General features: G+C 37.9%; 1 pseudogene; it reads left to right on the forward strand.

Annotated features, from left to right (window-relative positions):
* The first annotated feature begins 17484 nt into the window (after positions 1 to 17484).
* Positions 17485 to 17579, forward strand: LOC118483594 (annotated as a pseudogene).
* Positions 17580 to 18834: the final 1255 nt, after the last annotated feature.

Raw genomic sequence — 18834 nt, forward strand, 5'->3', positions numbered from 1 at the left:
GCCCATGTGAACGATATATTTGGCCCAATTTCAAAGCTTATTAGTCCAAAAGAGGGGGCTAGTTCATTTGAATTTTTTTTAAGTCATTTGGATTTAAATTCAACTTGCACAGTTTGATCACTCAAAGATTCAGCTCGTACAAATTCAAACTCGTTTCAGATCGTGTGGTTTTTGTCGGGTCATAGCACTTTGTACGACAGTTTGAAAATTCGAATCTTAGTTCGCATCAAGTTCAGTTTCGCACGGTGTGTCAATCTACAGTCTGCTCAGTCTGTCAAACGTCAATCTCGCACAGAATATTCACGAGTTCGAGTACTAGTTTGTTTCGGTTGATTGATAGTGTTTGAACTGATAAAGTGTTTGTTTGTTTTGTTTGATTCAGGTAATTGAAGAAATTCGCATCATGGCTGAGGAATTCTACAACACGTTTTTCAACGCGTTCACATCCGAATCGTCTGAGGTTACAAATGTTACACCAAAAACCATCACGAAGGCGATCAACGAGAACATCAAGCATGATAACTTTTATGGAACGCAATCAAAACCACCAACTCTTGAAAGCATTGAGGATTATACCTGGTGGAAAGAACGGTTCATCAACTGGGCGAAAGCGTATGCCCATGAAAGCTGGTTTTGTCTGGAGTTTGGATATGAAAGGCCAAAAGATGACAAAAACGAAGATCTACCGTTCAAGAAACTTTCCAAAGAAGAAAGATCTGAGTTTGCAGCAGAACAAAGAATGGTTTCTTTGATCCAGACAGCAATCAGAAATGATATATTTGCTTTGCTTACTCATGATGGATCCTCAAAATCAGTCTGGGAAGCTTTAAGAGTTAAAGCAGAGGGGGGAAAACAGATTAGAAAAAATAAAATTGCTTTACTAAAAAAAGAATTTGATCTGTTTGATAATATAAAAGGAGAGACAGTGAGACAAATGATTGAGAGATTCTGTCATCTTAAAGTAGAACTTGAACGTTTTAAAATTGATAAAACGAGAGAGGAACTTATTGATAAAGTCATTGAAGCGTTACCACGAGCTGATCAGTGGCAAACATTTGTTTTTATCTTAAAAAATGATGCTTCTTATGACATAATTTCTCTTGATTCTTTGTTTGAAAAGATTGAAAGTCATGATCTAGAGTTACAAAAGCAAAGCAAGATGACTGGTTCTTCACATCAACAGAATGTGGGCTTGTATTACAAAGGCAGTGTACCTTCTGATAAAGGCGTTGGTTCACCAAAAACAGCATTTAGTGGTGAAAAGATGAAAGAGCCACAAACAACGTCAACAAGTCATCATTCTGGATATCATTCATCTTCACAGTCAAATTCTGATGAATCTGAAGAGATTCATTGCAACATTGCTCTTAAACTGAAGAATTCTCCTATGATGAGCATCAATGCAGCAAATCAACAAATGAGTTTCCTTGCATCGGTTCTGGAGTCATATGAAGGTCTTGTAGCTGGCAAAATTGGAAATTCCGAATTGACCAAAGAAGACTACGACCAAATTGATCCGGAAGAAATGGAACTCATAGATATTCGCTGGTGTTTAGCTAGTTGCATTCGCAGAGCTCAGAGGTATATGGAGATTACCGGAAAACAATCGCTTGGAGGTGCGTCAACAAAGCTTGGATTCGACAAATCCAAAGTGACCTGCTTCAGATGCAAGCAAAAAGGTCATTTCAAAAGAGAATGCAGAAACTATGAAGTTGCTGAAGGAAATGAACGTCCTTTCAACGATGACTATTATCGAAAAGCGATTTACCATCGAAGCAGAGAAGAGCCAAAGTTGATTGAAGATAAACCGAAAGAAAAATCAAGAGCTTATGCTGTAATTTACGAGGATGAAGGCTATGATTGGTCTGCAATTTGTCCAGAAGAAGATCGCTTGGAGAATGTTCGAAAAACAGCTCATGGGAGAGCTATGACAGAGGAAAGAAAGTTTGTTTTTGTTGCTGAGATTCAAGATGAAAACAAAGACAAAGCCATTGCTGAAATCCATGAAGAAAAAGTTGAGATCAAAGAGAAAACTCGAGAAGAGATCTTGAGGGAGAAAACTTACAGAGAAAGAAATGTGGTCTACAACAGAATGGATGACATGCAGGAAGAGTATGAAAATGCTGTCAGCAGTCGAAGATGGGATAAGAAAAGAGAATTTACTACAACAGAGAAGGAGAACCGGTTGTTCCAAAGAAAGACATAATTTTTGATGATGTTCTTCTTGCTGTCCCGTTGAGAGCCGAATACTACAGAAGAGTGATGAAAGATGATGCATACGTTAAACAGTATGAAAAAGATATCAGATATGCTATGCTGTCATGTTTGAGAAAAAGGGATGAGGAAAGAATGAAGAAAAGTGTTGAAGAGATGGTGAACAATCTAAAGAAAGTTGCTGAAGAGGTTGAAACAGAAGCTGTTGAAGCAGAAGTTGTGAAAGAAGCTGTTACTGAAGAACAGCAGATTGAAGAAGAGGTGAAAAAAGAAGACAAGAATGAGAATGTGAAAGATGGTGATGTTGGTGATGAAGTCAGTGTTGAACAAAAGCTGAATGATGCTGAGATGAAGCAGCCAGAGGCAGCTGAAAACACCGAGGTGCCTATCACTGAGGTAAATTCTGATTCTGAAGTCTTAAAACCAATTGAACAGTGCAAGAAATGCATGGAACTGTGCAGAGCTTGTACTGAAAAAGATGAGCAATTCAGAACAAAAGAACTTGAATTCACAAAAATCGAAAACATTTTCAAAGAAAAATGCAAAGAGATGTTAGAAAAAGAAAAGGTTTTTAACGAAAAAGATGAAAAACTTTCAGGAAAATTTACAAAGCTAGAAAAAGAAAATGAAGTTTTGAAAGAAGATGTTTTGAAAATGAAAAATGAATGTTCACAAAAAGAAAATGTGGTTCTAGAAATGAAAAAGGAATATGACTCAATGAAACTATCACATCATGTTATGAAAGAGTCATATGATAAAATAAAAGACGAAATGAAATATGCTCAAACTAGAATGAATTATCTTTCTGAAACAACCAAAGAGCTTAAACGAATGTATGCTATAAAACAAGATGTTGTTAATTCCTATATTGAAGATGTTGCTAAGCTAAAGCGACAGATTGCTGATTTAGAACAGGATAACAACAAGTTAAAAAGTTACCACGTGTCGTCATATGTGCTTGAACGAATTTTCCATATAAAACCGGGAGATGGTGAGTCTGAGCAGAACAAGAAAGGCATTGGCTCAGAGTTTCATCAAGTTCCACCACCGGAAAAGTTTGCATTTTATGATGAGGAAAAGGTCGAAAAAGCTTTCAACATGGTAGACCAATTGCCAGACAACATTGACATAACCTATTCCAAATCTGATGATTTTCATGATTCAGAGGTGGTAGGTAAAGTCGTTGAAAGTGTGTTGAAAGAAGAGTCGGTTGATACAGGTAAATCTGAATCACAGAATGAAGATGAAGGAAATCTTCATGATGCATATCTGAAAAACACAAACTCCGAGAAAAATTTGAATGATGATTCAAAGGGATTGGTTTATACCATGATTGGATCGGACAAATTATTCTTAGATGTTGTATTTCCGATTCAGAATGTGATTTTAGAAAAAGTTGACAAAGTTTTCAAAATGGTTGAGATTGAGAAGTCTGAGATTTCAAAGTTTGTCGGTAAGAGTCATAAAGGTTCGTATAACAAACCTAGTTTCAAAAAGAAAAACATGAAGGCTGGGTTGGGTTATAAGAAGAAACAGAATCGAAACAAAAATGAAATGCCAAATTTTCAGGCAAAAATGAGTTTTGTTCAAGGAAACAGTTTGGATGAAGAAAAAGAACTCAAATTGAGACAATCCAATGCTGAGTTTGAAGCACAAAAGAGAAAGCAACAGCCACAGGTCAAAGATGTGTCCATGAGAACATGTTTCAAATGTGATCAAAAAGGACATCTTGCACGCAAGTGTCCAAATCCAAAACCTGTGGATGTTGATCAAAAGAAGATTGATGCTGAGAAACAGAAATCTGAGATTATGAGACAAAGGTCACCAAAATTTGATTCGAAACAAACTTGGAGGTATAACACAAACAAGTTTGCTTCAAATCAAAATTGGAAATCAAACCAGAACAGGTTCGATTCAAGACAGACCTTGAATTCTCATACACCCAGATTCAGAACAACACAAAGTTGGAAAACTTCAGTTGATATGACAAAACCCCAAGAGGTTTGGAAACCAAAAATTGTTGTTCAAAACCAAAGTGTTCAAAAAGATTCACATTTTTACAAACGTGGAACACCAAAAGGTCAAGCATGGAGTGTTAAGAAACATGTTGATTTGGTTAAAAATGAAAAACAAAAACAAATCTGGAAATCGAAAACAGAAATAGAAAGTTCAACTTATGAGGTGAAAAAGGCTGAGGATTCAATTTCGATTGATTATGATGCAAAATTTCCACCACTCAAGGCTGAAAACTTTAAGATTCAGGTTGCTAGAGTCAAGGTTACACCCAAGGCTGGTGAGGCTTGGGTGGACACAATGTTTGATTAAACAATTTGAATTGCCGGAGCTTCCTTTATCGCGAAGCATGAATCGGCATCTTTAGTGAATGAAAATTATTGTGTCGTATTTGATAAAGTTTGAATGTGTAGGTGCTCAAGAATCCTGAAGATTGTAAGTTTGTAAATTGGAGCAGCCTGGCACACCAAGAGGAGGAGAAGGCTGCTGGACCCTGTGTTGGTTGAAACAGGGAGTTTATATGTTTTTCTGTACATAAATAAACAATATTTCAAAAACTCTAAAAAATTGAAAATTAAAAACCAAAAATATGTTTTAGTTTGTTAAAATTTGAAAAACCAAAAATACGTTTGTTTTTTAATTTTTGTCAAAAATAGAAAAATCAAAAATATGTGTTGATAGAATACGCCGAAACCCTCACGGCTGAACAAACATGATTACATTCATCAGATTGAGAAACAGTTTTCAAACTGTAAAAAATCAGTGTGTTGAAAATCATGGGGGTACTGTATGTTAGTTTTTCTGTTAATTGTGCTAAATAGTATGTTATGTTTTCTGTAATTCGGTACACGAGAAGCAGAAAATGGATGGCGAAACAAAGCTATCTACATCGGTTATCAAATTTCTTTTAATGGTTTTGCATTTTAGGGGGAGAAATATTGTCAGAAAATACAAAAACATTAGAACATTTGAAAAAGCCAAAAACATGATAAAATTCAAAAATTTGAGTTTTGTGTAAAAAGAGGAAATGATAGTACATCAGTAGACAGTTACGGTATGCTAAAGAATTGTAATGATTAAATAGCGTTAAACAGTCTCACTGGTGATATGTCGATAGGTTTTTATACACTTAGTAAACTTCTTCGGGATATAAACCTAAATTCAAATACTTTGCTTATTTCGTGGGGAACACTACTTGGATATATAGGTAACCCCTGAAATCTCGTTTGAAAGGTCTCGTATTCTGATATACTAGGTTTTTATATTCTATGATGTCTGGGGTATTATTCCGGGACTTCTGCTGAATGGAAGTTCTGACCTAGTCCTTGGATAATACTTTCACCTAATGCTTGAAACATAGCATAAACCCTCAACATGCAGATGAAACAATAAAATTGATAGTCGCTGCTGTTGTAATGCTAAAAGATCCTCTAAAGGGGACATACCAAAAAGTCGAAACTGATATCTCTCTGCACATACGGAAGTATCGACCTGAGATCCCTCAGTCCTCGCATACCTAATTTATGTACAGATATCATTGTAGTATTAATCACCTGTAAGACTGAATATTGAGATTCTGGATACGGGAGTATATTTAAGAGGTGGGACACATGAATGAGTTTAAGTCTTAAAACATCTAATTCGTATCCTGAATCAGTTGAAATTTGTATGAAAATTTAAATGGATCAGTATATTGACAATCTAAGTGAATTGTTTAATTCTTAATATGTAACTAAGCTCAACGGTACTTGTGACTTGTCAAAAACTGATATGATCCTCTGTCGCATTCTCAAACAAAAATATGGTCTGTAAATATGTTTGTATATATTTCTTTACTGCTTTATATTTTCAGAAAATACAAAAAGATTTTGATTTCTGCTTTATTTTTGATAAACCGATGTCTGAGTTGCTGAGTTTCAAAATCTAAGTAAGCTGATTGTGTTTCTGAAAATAAAACAAGTTCATTAATTTGATACTTGAAATTTAAAATCAAAAATTTCAAAAACAGTTTGTGATATCTCCAAGGTCATTAGTTTGGACTTGGAAGATTAACTGTGAGGGAGTTGGATTCTTTAACACTGCCAAATCTATAAAGTTTGTTGATAGGGGGAGTTGATTAGAGAATTTGATTGATAATTTCAAAATGATTGTTACTTATAAATGTCTGAGTGTTGCAGATGTTATACCAGACTACGATCCTGAAAGCCGAGTCTAAGGGGGAGTCTGAAGACGAGCTCAACGCAAACAGAAGCGTACAAAGTGCCAGGTATCGTTCCAGGAAGAGCTTGTAACCGGAAAGCAAGGTGTCGATCCCAAAGCACGGAAGCTTGACGAAAGGGGGAGCCTGACGAAGAAAAGAGTCTACAGAAAGGAGAAGCTGAAGCTGAAGACAGATCCACCGGGATTCTGTTTGAGCAAGGGGGAGTCTGTGTAGCTGAAGATGTTAAAGCTTCAAGAAGACACATAGAGAGAGAGAGAAAGAAAAGGCGCTACGAGTTGACTACAGATTGACTACAGCAATATCCAAGGAGGAGTCTGTTAGTGCATTATCTGTCTATCGCCTCCGTCAATCTAGTCAGTAGCAGAAAACCAAGGAAAACGAGAGTTACATTGTTATATTTTAGGTTTAGTTAGTAAAAAGGCAAGGTGGCATAACTGTAATTAATGGGAAACCTCATTAAATGCCTTGGCCTATAAATAGATCTCTAGGGCTTCTAGTTTAGAATTTTTTGAGACTTTTGTCATTTTCACAACTTAGAGAGAGGAAGCTAGAGAGAGAAAGCTAGAGAGAGAAAGTTAGTTATTCGTGATTCAGGTGCTGTACATTTTCAGATTCGTTAATAGAATCACGTTTATATTACGTCTCGTGTGTTCGGTCACGTTCGTGTACGGATTCCGCACGTCACACGTTCGATTACGCAATCGTTTCGGAGTCAAACCGGTCCTAACAATATTCAAGTGGTGGGACACGCGAATAAGTTTAAGTCATTAAAACATTAATCTTGTGTCTCGAAACAGTTGAACTTTGTGTGAAAATTTAAGTGGATCAGTATACTGACAATCTAGGTGAATTGTTTAGAACTTAAAATAAAATGAAGCTTAATGGTGTTGGTGATTTGTCTCATAAACTGATATGATCCTCTTACACAAACTCACAAAACATATTGTGTGTAAATATTTCTTTTCTGTTCTCTTTAAAATCAAAAATTCCAAAAAGATTTTTGGTATGTTTTAGCATAAATTTTTGAAAAAATTAAAAAGATTTTCGACAACTGGAGTTGAAAAGCTGATTTTCAAAATTCCAAGTGCTAAACATGATGACATTTCGTGAGGGGGAGTTTGTGTTTAAAAGTTTTTAAAATGATTAAAACATTCTTTCAAGTGGTTCATCATAAAGAGATTTACAAGTGGTGTCTATGAGTGTCAAATCTTAAAATCATAAAACTTATGTTTGTGGTAGAGACAATGCAGGTTTGAAATTTGAGAAGAGCCAGGTTCCGATACGTGAGGACTCTGTGGATAGAGAAAGTCAGGTTCCGATACCTGAAGATCAGAATGGATGCCAGGTGACAATCCTGATTACGAGCATAACTCGAGGGAGAATCTGCTTGCAAAAGGGGAGCCTATGGATGCAAAGAGCCAGGTTACAATTCCGGAACTAAAGTTCACGCAAGCTGAGGATGCTGATGAACTTAAGGAATCAAAAGATCTGATCAAGAGAATCGGAGAGAAGATAGAGCTATGTTCTGATCCTGATCCTGAAAAAGGCATGTTGAGAGGGGGAGTTTGTTTGGTGTTGATAGAAAAGAGAGCAGACAGACTGATAAAGAATGAAGTAGGCAAAAGACTCGACACAGTAGACTCGTCAACATCTGAGGGGGAGTCTGTTGGTGCATACATCTGCCGACTTCGTCTTGTATCGAGTCTTGCATTGCTCATGGCACAGAGATCGAGAAATCAAGATAAAATGTTAATTTCGCATGAAAAAAGTAATTCCGCACGGAATCAGCTAATATCGTATGAGTCTTAATTTCGCATGTAATGATTCCGTTTGAAGCATGTTTCATGCGGAATTAGTTCAACTATAAATAGGTGTGATTCCGTATCATTTGGTATGAAATTACTTTGGTGTTTTCCGACGGCGAAGCTCTGTCGAAGTGTCTTCAGATCTGTAATCGTTTCAGAATCAATACAAAGACAGTTATTAGTGTAAATCTAGCTGAATTCAACTCATTATGTATGTTTCCGCCTTTCATTCTGAGTAGAACACCTCTGATCGACTCATTTGGGTCTGATAACGATCCTACAAGGTGAGTATCCACTTATAGGCTAAAGCATGTCTTCGCGATACATTAATATAACCTGCTTACTTTGGTTAGTTATCATCTTATTTGTTTGCCTTAGGTAACAAATAAATGATCGCAATTTTCATGCGTTGTCATTCTATTTTGATTATCCGACGCTCAGATGTCCGAACAGGCTCCCATGTCTTCCATTTCTTCTAGAATGTCTCTTCATCGTAGCGACGCTCAGATGTCCGAACAGGCTACCAAAATTGCCCAACGAATCGGCTTGGTATTCCAGAAGACTGCTGAATTAGCTTTTGCTATATCTCGTCTCAAGGATGAAGACACCCAAGAGACACCGAAGGAAACAGAAGCCAAGCCTTCTCCAAAACCAAAGAAGCATAAAGCTTCAAAGAATCCCGCAGCAGTTGCACCAAAACAGGCAGGACCTAGCAAGGTGGCAGCACCACCAGCCAAGAAGCCGTACTTGGGAACTGCTCCTTTGTGCAATCAGTGTAACCTCCATCACCATGCCAGTGTCAAATGCCGAACATGTTTCAACTGTGGACTTATTGGCCATACGACAAGAGTCTGTCGTTCAGTCACTGTGCTAAACCAAGCTATTTAGAACCCTGTTCAATTTCAAGCAGATGCAGCACAAGCTCGTTTTCCTCCTGGTACTTGCTACACCTATGGCGAGACAGGTTATCTCAGGAACAAAAGCCCAAAGATTTTCAATGTAAATCTGACCCACGGATGAGCATTGGTTGATTAGAAGAAGCTGTTGCTTTGAATAATTTGAATCTTATGCTTTTGTTTCTTTAGTTGAACTCTGAAACAATGTGTTTAGTTTATAAATAAATCATTGTTCGCAATTCTGATATACAAGTGTAGTTACATGTGTGTATGGCATTTCCCTATGATACCTACATCAAAGAACTGTGTTCTTTAAACAAACTACTCTTGTGTTTCTCTCTTTCAAGTGATTGGTCATGATTTCCTTGAAAATTTTAAGTACTCCTTTCATTCTAAGAAACAAAGTACAGAATATATGTGACAATTTTAGACGATTACTCAAAATGTCACTTTAAATCCTTGGTTAGATAACTAAGGGTATTTTCGATCTCTTACCCATATCATTACAATCTGGTTTTCATAACAACATACATAATATGTGCTTTTCAAAAACAACCTTCATGATTTCAAAAACATTTTATATAGTTTGAAAACATTTTTAACATAGTACATTCACTTAACATATCAAGTGCATGATTTCAAAAGCATCATCCATGTTTTCAAAAAACCTTATACATAATTTCAAAAATTCATCTCGCATGATTTTAAAACATTTTATAAATATACTTATCTAATACACCTACCTTATGATTTCAAAAGTATTATATAAGGTTTCAAAAACATTAAACATATTTCTAAAAGAACCCCATGCATAGTTTTCAAAAACATTTTGCTCATACATTGACTTAACCTTCAAATTCTACTTCATATGTTGCCTTGGCATATCTAGCACCTCAACTTCATGAGCATTTTACCTCATGTTTTGACTTAAGCACGTCTAGTGCAAGGTTTTGAAACGCCTCCCGCTTTTCAAGTTCCAAAATCCATATAGATCTTCTTATCTTCACAATTAGAACCTTGTGGATAATTCTCGCTCAAATCGGAATCCTTAATTTAATTCTTTGTATGTGTTAGTACGTACATTACAATTCAATAGGGACAAAGCCGAATTCCTATTAAGATCTTCCTATCTTCATAGTTAGATTCTTGAAAATGTTTAAAGTGCCAAATGAAATCCATGGATTGGATTCCTGGTGTACTTTAAATACTCATGTGCACAATTAACAAGAAAATTAACCAAATGATAACAAATTGAAGATCAAGTTAAGCAATTATGTGATTATGTGTTTTCTTTTATGTTTTGTGTTTTTGTGTAATCTGGATATTCGTTATCCAAATCCTCGTAGAATCTTCCAAATCTTCATATGAGGGATTCATAGTAGGATATCCAAAGGTACTACCTTAAATCCTTAATGGGCTTCTACGTAATAGTTAAGACCCTTAGATTATATAGTACCATTCCATAGTTCGAAAGAAACCCATTGAGTGGTCTAGTAAAAAAGATTGATTCAGAATCTTAAATGTGATGATATAGCTGAAAAGACTCCTTGGTGATCTACTTAAAGAGATCATTTATTGATTTAATTAAAAAGGGCCCTAGGGTGGTCTAGTCACAATCATCACAGGTTCATTCATTGTTTCTTCCCCTACACATTATAAAATGCACTGTGTGAACTATGCAAGGGATTACATAATTATGGATGCATACATAATTATAAAATTCTGTGCACGAAAACCACAGTACGATTTATCATGTGTAAGAACCGATATTGGCAAAAATAACGAAACGTGAACAATGTAATGGAGGTACGGTGGACGCACCAATGGCGCTTCATATACTTGTATATAAGTGTCCCTCTTACATTGCAAGCTTGATGTTATTAAAGTTACTAGAAGTTCATAACCCTAACCAGTGTTGTTTTATCTTTTCGACTTCATGTTTTGAGCTCTCACAAGTTTCCTCTAAATAAAATTTCGGGAGGAAATTTCCTGAAGTAGGGGAGACTGTAACATTTGTGCCTCTTCGACCATCAGAAAAATACCAAATCAATGAAATATTGTGTTTCATACATGGGATTTGTATAAATATGTGTATCATTTGCACATATCAATTCTTGTTCGATTTCAAGCTCTAAATCGCTTTCTGGAAAGTTATACGCGAACTGATGCATAAACGTAATTGTTTTAATGTTACAAACACTCTGGAATAGTTACATGGGCTTAACATACCTTAAATAACCTTTACATAACTTAGAAATAAGTTTTAAAGGGTTTGGTGTGTCGAAATCAAGTTATTCGATCACAAGGACTATTTGCGTCAAACTGCAAAAGTCTGTTGATTCGTATGGTATCAAACATTTCGGAACTTGACCATAAGTTAAACATACCATAAATATCCTTTACATAGCATATAAATAGTCTTTGAGGGGTTCGGTGTGCAAAAATAAACATTTTGGTCAAACAGGGACTAAAAGCGTCAAAAAGTGCATAAGTTTGCATTTTCGCGCATATCTTACGTTCTGAACATATCCGGACATCCAAAAATTGATTTAATCATTAAAATATTTTATTTTAGTGATTGGCATGATAAAATTCCATTCGTAGCGTAATTTGGATCGTTTTTCGTGTCCATTCGAGTTTCGTCGTAATTAACCGAACAACGCAATCGTACGGCCAAATGAACCGACGTCCAAGATCTTTTTGAGCATATTTCATGTTCCCTATACTTAAACATCATTATTGAGCCTTGAAAATGGGTTAACGGGGTTTAAACGCATCGAAAATGGCCTAAACGAGTTGCAGGGACCAAAACTGACAAGTTAGCAAACTTTCAGGTGCTGTTATTAGATGATCATGATGCAAACATAGGGTTGGACGAAGGCCTTAGTGACAATAAAAGATGCAAGACTAGTTAATTAAGTTATTTTTCTTTGTTTATAAGACATTGTAACCTCTTTCAATTTAATAAAACAAAACTTCAATTTCCATATGTTATGAAACAATGATTCTGTTACGACACTCCCCGATGTTTCCGCCGCGGTTTGTTGTTTTACGCGGTCGGGGTGTGACATGCCCAGCTCCCCACTGCGAGCCGTAGCCTACGGCCAAAGCCGTAGGTTACGGTGGATCTGAGACAAAAAATCTGCCGTAAGGCAGTTCAATAGCGCCGTAAGGTTTTATTCGGTCCATTCACCGCCGTAAGCTACGGTATTGACCGTAGCCTACGGCCATATCTGGGCACATTTTTTTGGGCCATTTTTTTTTTACTTGCAGAATTTTTATGTTATTTTTTTTCCTTTTTTCGTTTTTCTAAATTTATAATTTTTATAGTTTTATAAGTTTTCAAAAATGTGAAAATTATACCTTATCCCCCAATAAAAGCCTGTGTTGTCCTCAACTGTTAGAGAAATTCGTACGAATTTTCTCCACACTCGTCTCGAACACAATTTCAAGCGAGTACGGTAATTATTTTAAAAACAAACTAACTAAACTACATATTTACACTACCAAACCTGGGCCTCTTTCAAACTTCCTCTTCATCCAATGGGCGTAGGATGTAGCCCACCTTGTCAAGCTCGAGATTGTTGATATCATTCCCCTCCAAATATGGTTTGAGCCGGTGCCCGTTTACCGTTTGCTTCATGTTGGTTTGAATGTCTTGAATATCTACATCCCCGAACTTGCCCACATGTGTGATGACATAAGGACCCATCCATTTACTCTTCAACTTGCCCGCAAACAATTTCAACCGCGAATGTACAACCACATTTTTTGACCCACTTCAAAGGTTCTTTTTCTTATCTTCGTATCGTGAACCTTCTTTAGCGTGTCTTTATACGCAGATACACATTCGTACGCTTCATCCCGAATTCGACCCGCTTCGTCATAATCCGCAGTCACCGTTTTTATTGCCCATAATACCCGGTGAACCAACTCCATCGGTAGTTGACAACCTTTCCCAAAAACCATCCGACACGGAATTGTACCAATTGGCGTTTTGTAAGCCATTCAGTATGCCCAAAGTGCATCATCCAACTTACTCGACCAATCCTTCCTATCCACCCTCACCGTTTTCATCAAAATCTCTTTAATTTGTCTATTGGACACTTCAACTTGTCCACTAGTTTGAGGGTGGTAAGGAGTAGCGATTCGGTGATTCACATTATACCGTTTTAACAATTTCCCAAAATTAAAATTCTTGAAATGTGAACCACCATCGCTAATTATGACCCGTGGAATCCCAAATCGAGCAAAAATGTTAGATTGGACAAAATTACATACCACGGAATGATCATTGGTCCTTGTTGCGATTGCTTCAATCCACTTCGACACGTAGTCCACCGCAACCAATATATACAAGAACACATTCGAATTTTGAAAAGGACCCATGAAATCTATTCCCCATACATCAAATACCTCAACCACCAAGATTGGTTGTAGAGGCATTTCATCCCGCTTCGAGATGCTTCCCACTTTTTGACAATTGACAAAATTTCGGGCAAATTCACAAGCATCTTTAAAAATTGTAGGCCAATGAAACCCACAAGTTAAAACCCGATAACCCGTTTTGTGTCCACTAAAATGACCCCCACATGCCGATGAGAGAGCATGGGTCAAAATCTCCAATACCTCCGTTTCGGGAACACACCTTCTTATCACTTGATCGGGTACAATCTTGAAGAGATCCGGTTCATCCCATATGTATTGTTTGACTTGAACCAAGAATTGTTGCCTCGTTTCTTAGTCCAATGACTTGGGATTGCACCCTTGGCCAAATAATTAACATAATGAGCATACCAAGGTGCGGTCAAAACGGATAAAAGTTGCTCATCAGGAAACCGTTCATTAATTTCACTCGGATCGTCAATACCTTCCAACGGAATTTGGGACAAATGATCTGCCACAACATTCTCACAACCTTTCTTGTCCCGAATTTCTAGATCAAATTCTTGCAACAAAAGCACCCAACAAATCAATCGGGGCTTAGCATCTTTCTTTTCCATCAAATATCGAACCGCACTATGGTCCGAATAAACAATCACCTTGCTCCCCCAAATGTAAGATCAAAACTTGTCCAAGGCATACACCACCGCTAATAATTCTTTTTTGGTTGTGGTGTAATTCAGTTGCGCCTCAGACAAAGTCTTACTTGCATAATAAATGACCACCGGCTTCTTGTCGACTCTTTGACCCAAAACCACCCCAATTGTTGTGTCGCTAGCATCACACATAATTTCAAACGGCTTTGACCAATCCGGCGGTTGCAAAATAGGAGCATTCACCAACTGTTCCTTCAAAACATTAAACGCTTGCAAACATTCATTAGTAAAATCAAAAGGAACATCTTTCAATAACAAATTACATAAAGGTTTGGTGATAACAGAAACCTTTAATAAACCTTCTATAGAATCCCGCATGTCCCAAAAATGATCTCACCCCCTTAACATTCTTTGGTGGAGGTAAAGATGAAATTACCCGAATTTTTGCTTTGTCTACCTCCATCCCTCGGTCCGAAATCACATGACCCAACACAATACCCTCTTGAACCATAAAGTGATTTTTTCCCAACTTAGCACCAAGTTTGTCTCAACATACCTTTTTTAAAACTTTTCTAATTCATCAAGACAAGATTCAAAACTTGGGCCAAATATGGAAAAATCATCCATAAACACTTCAAGAGACTCCCCGACCATGTCAGAAAAAATGCTCATCATACATCGTTGAAAAGTGGTCGGGGCGTCACATAGTCCGAATGGCATTCGCCGAAAAGCAAATGTACCATACGGACATGTAAACGTGGTTTTGTGTTGGTCGTCCGGGTGAATAGCAATTTGGTTATATCCCGAGTACCCATCCAAAAAACAATAATATTTTTGACCCGAAAGTTTTTCAATAATTTGGTCAATGAAGGGTAACGGGAAATGGTCCTTAGAGGTAGCGGCGTTTAATTTTCTATAATCAATGAAAACTCGCCACCCGGTAACCGGTCGGGTGGCAATTTGCTCGCCTTGCTCATCTTTAATTACCTGGATGCCGGCCTTTTTAGGCACTACCTGTGTCGGACTTACCCATTCACTATCCGAAATGGGATAAATGATCCCCGCATCCAACCACTTTGTCACTTTTTTCTTCACAACTTCTCTCAAATTCGGGTTCAACCTTCTTTGTGTTTCTCGGGTAGGCTTTGCGTCTTCATTAGTGATAATTTTGTGCATGACAATGGATGGACTAATACCTTTCAAGTCAGCTATCGTCCATCCAATGGTCGCCTAATGAGCCTTCAACACCCGCAACAAGCCTTCTTCTTGAGCTACCTCCAAATTAGAAGCAATGATCACCGGTAAGGTGTCATTCTCCCCCAAAAACGCATACTTTAAATGCTTTGGTAGCTCCTTCAATTCCACATTTGGTGGACACTCTAAAGATGGCTTTGTGCCCGAATCAATCTCCACCGGCAAATTCTCAATTTGGTGGGTCCATGGTGGTCTTCCTTCCTTGACCGCTAGAGCCTCTTGCTCCTTTTCCTCCATCCTCAATGCACACATGTGAACCTGCAAAGAACAATCACAAACACACGGTTCCAAAATATCCACCTCGTATTCATGCGCGTCACATCCATCAATGATATCTGCTAAGAAACACTCATCACTACCAAAAGAATTAGAGCCATTAGTAAAAACATTTAATCTCAGTTTTCTATTACTGAATGTCATGTCAACCGTACCATATCGACAATCAATTACGGCATGAGCGGTGTTCAAGAACGGCCCACCCAAAATAACATTTTGTTGTTGAATTGGGTCCGCGGATGAGTAATCTAAAACAAGAAAATCAACGGGATAATAAAATTCATCAACTTTCACTATAACATCCCACACAATACCCCGGGGAAGCTTATGGGACAAATCGGCTAAAACAACCGTTGTCTCAACCCGTTTCAATGGACCAAAATCATAATGGTCATATAAGCCCCCCGATAGAATACTTACTCCGGCTCCAAGATCAAGTAACGCCCTCGCCGTTTGAAATTTTCCAACTTGAATATTAATAAGGGGCGTTCCCGGATCTTGTAGCTTAGGAGGAAGATCTCCCTTTAAAACCGCACTTACCCGCTCAGTTAAATCGACCCGTTTAGGCACTTTTTGTTCCCTCTTTTGGGCACACAATTCTTTTAAAAATTTTGCATAAGCGGGTAGTTGCTTGATTGCTTCTAGTAATGGAAGATTAATTTTGACTTGTTTAAACACCTCCCACATTTCTTCTTTTTGAGGACCCCGATTTGAAATGAAATTCTTTTTACCCGGATCTAATAAAGTCAAAGGAAATGGTGCTTGGCTAGGTCCCCCTTCCTCATTTTTATCTTTTGTTTCTTCATTAATTACGGGTTTTTCAAAATAGGGTTTTCTGTGTTTCATTTTCATCCTCACTTTCTTGATCCGTTATATCCTCAACCACCCCATCAACCAAATCCGGTGAAGGATTGGTTTTGTACTCTCTCCTACTTCTCAAAACACTCACATGATTAATATTAATATTATTACCACGAGATGAATTATGTGAAGGGTTTACCTTAGTGTCGCTTAGTAATTGACCTTTATCTTTTTTCAAGTCTGCCACTTCGGTTGCGAGTTGACCCATTTGGGTGGTCAAAATTGAATTGCTTTGTCAGGATCTCATCCTTTTGAATGCGAGCATCATCCATTTGATTTCTCTTTTGCATCCCCGTTTGCATCGCCTTCAACAACTCCATCACCTCATTTCCACTCGAAGACCCACCATGCTCTTGACCTGTTTGATATTGTCTTTGGAACCCTTGGTTGTTCCCGCCCCGATACCCACCTTGATTATTGAATGGTTGGCGTGGAGCAAAGTTACCTTGACTTCCTTGAAAATTCGGGTTGGCTTTGTTTGAAGGATTCCCATATCGAAAATCCGGGTGGTTTCATAACCCGGGGTGGTAAGTATTTGAATTCATGTTGTAATTTCTACCACCCCCACCTTGACCTTGTAATGCATTAACCTCCTCATATTGCCCTTCCAATCCTTGGCAATTTTCAGCCGCATGCCCCAATTCGTTGCAAAGTGCACAAACATCATAAATCTGATTAGTGATTTGTACATTTGCATCTTCCGTCGCGTGCACTTGGGTTCGGGTAATGGTCTGTCGTGCTCTCCTTGAGCCTTCCTTTTTGATGTGACCGCCATTTGTTCCAAAAACATCCAATCATCTTGCTCGTAGTTAGTACCAAAAGTACCATTCGTGATAGACATCAAATCACGAGCATCTTTGGAACATAAACCCTCATGGAATGCATTCAACAACTCCCATAGCTCTATCCCATGATGAGGACAATTCTTTATCATCAAATTGAAGCGTTCAAATGCTTCATGAAACATCTCACCTTGTTGTTGTTGAAAGCTTCTCAAGCTTCTCCTCGCATCATTAGTCTTTTGAGTGGTGAAGAATTCTTCTAAAAAGATTTGTTGCATTTCTTTGAAATGAAAATAAGGCTCCTCCGTTGCTAGACCCTTATACTTTTGCAAACTTTGTATCGAATTTGTTCGAACCTCAAAAGTCCTTCCTTGATTGTTTTGAGGAATGACTATTGGTTATGGGTTATTAGTGATCACAGATCTAAAATGTGCCTCTATACCCCTCACGGGCTCTCGAATATGTCTTCGCGGTACACCCAATAGAACTCTTGGACGTACGGGACCCATTGGTCTTTGAGCTAGCGGTCTTGGAGGCCCAAATTGTTGTAGAGGTAGCTGAAATCTTGGCCCCACATGTTGTTGTTGATGAACTTGCCTTTGAATTGGTGGACCTTGTGGTGGCAATTGTTGAGGTATGATTTGTTGAACCATTTGTTGTTGAGGAATTCTACCAACACCTTGCATCCCTTGGTTTAGAACTTGAACATAAGTGTACTCTCCTTGCTCTCCGTCTCCTCCATACATATACCCTTCATCTACATATCCGCCAAATTCTTCGTCATACCCATCATCAAACCCATCTTGTCTTGCACCCGAAGTTTGTAAAAACTGTGGTTGTCGATATTGTGCTCCCGGTTGCAAAGGTGGTTGAAATGGAGTGCAATGGATGATAGATAGACCGGGTTGAAATAAGTTGGGTGGTGGAATTTATTGTGATGATGAAGATTGGCCGGAAGCTGGGAAAAATGATGAAGATGGAACAGCAGATAATGTAGCAGTGTAGTTAAAAGAGTATTCAAGTTGGGTGTTTTCGGGTACTGTGGTGTTGGTTGGTTTAATTTCGGGTGTGGATGTAGGAATGGTAGTATTTGGTGAAGGCGTGGAGGATGTAGGTACAAAAGATGGTGTCGGTTGACCCGTAGTGGGTGGTAGTTGCGATTGATCCATTTCTCTGGTTGGTGTAACTGGTGTTGTAGGTGTTGTAGGTGTTGTAGGAGAACCACTGATTTTCTTTCATGTAGCAAAACTCTGTTTCTTCTCAAAGTTCGTTCAATCTCTGGATCAAATGCCAATGGTGATAGCTTGTGAGAGACTCTAGTATGCATGCACATGTAAATACCTGCACACTAACACACCCAGCGTAAACTAGAAAAATAACAAACTTAGAATAATCAAAGATAACACACGTTGCGCACTACTCACCGGCAACGGCTCCAAAATTTGACGTGAGGTCGAAGTCAAATTTAAACCA

Source organism: Helianthus annuus, chromosome 10 (assembly GCF_002127325.2).
Source record: "Helianthus annuus cultivar XRQ/B chromosome 10, HanXRQr2.0-SUNRISE, whole genome shotgun sequence".
Lineage (NCBI taxonomy): Eukaryota > Viridiplantae > Streptophyta > Magnoliopsida > Asterales > Asteraceae > Helianthus > Helianthus annuus.